Below are 2,891 nucleotides of genomic sequence, written 5' to 3' on the forward strand. Positions count from 1 at the left end.
AAAAAAAAAAAAAAAAAAAAAAAAAATTAAAAATAAAGAGGCAGAAAGAAAAGGAGAAGGCAGAACAGATACTTAGAGAACTATGGGACTCCATGAAGCATGAATAATAGGAATTCCTGAAGGGGAAGAAGATTGTCCCAAAGGAATGGACACCCTACTGGAGACTATTATAAGTGAAAACTTCCCAAGTTTTACTAAAGACCCCAACACCCTCCTTTCAGATGGATATCGAATCCTAGATCATCTCAACTCAAACAGAGCTACTCCAAGACACAGTGTAATGAACCTGCCAAAAGTCAAGGTGAAAGAAAAATTTCTGCAAGCAGGCAGGAGTAAGCACCAACTGACCCTACAGAGGCAGAGCCATCAGGATGACAGAAGACTTTTCAACTGAAACTTTCCAAGCTAGAAAAACAAGGTCATCCCCCTTCAAAATTTTTAAAAGAATTTTCAGACCAAAATTCTGTATCCTGATAAACTAAGCTTCAAGATTGATGGAGAAATCCGATCTTTTACTGATACATAAACATTTAGGAAGTTTGCCACAACAAGACCAGCTCTACAGGAAATACTTAGACCTATTCTCAACACTGACCTTTACAATGGACCGCCAGCAAAGTAAACACCCAGAAACTAAAGGTCTAAACTTAGCTTCCACAATGGCACAAAGGTTGAAACTACACAATGGACTTTCACAAAATAAGATGAATAGAGCTTTACCACACTTATCAATTCTCCCAATAAATGTCAGTGGACCGAATTCACCACTGAAGGGTGAACTAAGCAAAAATGTTATTTGTTCATTAGGTACCAGTTGTGATTGTGGATGTGGTAAGTTTTAGAGTATGTATCACTCTGGCTGATTGCATAAAAAGCACAAGCCATCTGTTTGCTGTCTCCAGAAGACATAGCTAGCCTTGAAGGACAAATTAAGACTCAGGGTTAATGGATGGAAAGCGAACAGTATTTCAAACAAATGGAAATCAGAAGAAAGGAGGGGTTGCAAACTTATTTTCAGATACAAGTGATTCAAAGCAACTAAGGTTAAGAAAGACAAAGATGGGCACATTATACTCATCAAAGGAACAATACAACAAGATGGCATCTTAATTTTAAATATTTATGCATTGAATTTAAATCCCAGATTTATGAAACAGACCTTGAGGGGTCTGAGCAATATGATATCCCATAACATCATAATAGTCATGTCCTTTAACATGCCTCTGACTGAACTGGACAGATCCTCTAAACAGAAACTAAATGAAGATACAAAGGACTTAAATGTGACCCTAGAGCAAATATAGAACACACATCCTAAAGCTAAATAATACACATTTTTCTCATCAGCTCATAATTCATACTCTAAAACTTACCACATTCTAGGATACAAATCAAACCTCAGCAAAATTAAAAGAATAGAAGTATACCTTGTATCTTTTCAGAACACAGGGCAATAAAGGTGGAACTCAACTCCAACAAACTGTTCATCCTCACACAAACACTTGGAAATTAAACAACCTTATGCTGACTGATAGTTGGGCTAAGGAAGACATAAAAGAAGAAATCATTAAATTCTTCAGACATAACAACAATGAATACACAAGTTACCAAAACCTGTGGGATACAGCAAAAGCAGTCTTAATAGAGACTTTATCACATTAGATGCCTACATTCAAAAAACAGAAAGAGAGTGCATCAACAAACTCATGAACTATCTTATGGAATTGGAAAAAGAAGAACAATCTAATCCCAAACCCAGCAGAAGAAAAGAAATAACAAAAACTAAATCAGAGACTAATGAAATTGAAAGCAAAAGAATCATTCAGAAAATTAACAACAAAAAAAGTTGTGTTTTTTTTTTTTTAAATAAAGTCAATAAACCTTTGGCCAGATTAACTAGAAACAGAAAAGTAAAATCTCTAATAACCTCCATCAGAAATGATAAAATGCCACAGAGAGACAAGAGATCACCTCTGAGTACTACAAGAAATTCTATGCCCAGAAATTTGACAATGTGGAGGAAATGGATCAATACCTGGAATCACACCCTCTCCCTAGACTTAAGAAGAAAAAGATCTCCTCAACAGACTGCTTTCAAGAACTGATATTGAGAAACCAGAATTCTATCAAACCTTCAAAGAAGAGCTTATACCCATACTACAGAAATTATTCCAAAAAATTCAGAAGGAAAGAATCTTTCCCAACATGTTCTATGAAGCAAACATCACCTTGATACCAAAACCAGGAATAGACCAAACTGAAAAGGAGAATTTCAGACCCATTTCACTAACGAATATAGATGCAAAAATTCTCAAGGAAATTCTAGCCAACAGATTATAGCTACACTTTAAAAAGAAATTATTAGGCAAGGTTGCCCATTGTTTCCATTGCTCTTTGACATTGTAATGGAAGTTTTAGCCATTGCAATTAGGGAAGAAAAGGCAACCAAGGGTATCCACATAGGATCAGAAGAGATTAACCTTTCACTCTTCACAGATGACATGATTACATATGTGGAAAATACCAGGGATTCGACTACAAAACTCTTAGAAGTGATCAAGGAATACAGCACTGTCTCAGGATACAAAATTAGCCCTCATAAATTGGTAGCCTTTATATATACCAACAACAGTCAAGCCGAAAAAATAGCCAAGAATTCTATTCCATTTACAGCAGTGCTAAACAAGATGAAATATCTGGGAGTTTACTTAATAAAGGATGTGATAGACCTCTATAAAGAGAACTATGAAACTCTAAGAAAAGAAGTAGCTGAAAATGTTAACAAATGGAAAAACATACCATGCTCATGGCTGGGAAGAATTAACATTGTTAAAATGTCCATGCTACCCAAAGCAATATATAATTTTAATGCAATCCCTATTAAAGTTTCA

This window comes from Otolemur garnettii, unplaced genomic scaffold (genome assembly GCF_000181295.1).
Source record: "Otolemur garnettii isolate 467f Iridium unplaced genomic scaffold, OtoGar3 scaffold00131, whole genome shotgun sequence".
NCBI classification, from domain to species: Eukaryota; Metazoa; Chordata; class Mammalia; order Primates; family Galagidae; genus Otolemur; species Otolemur garnettii.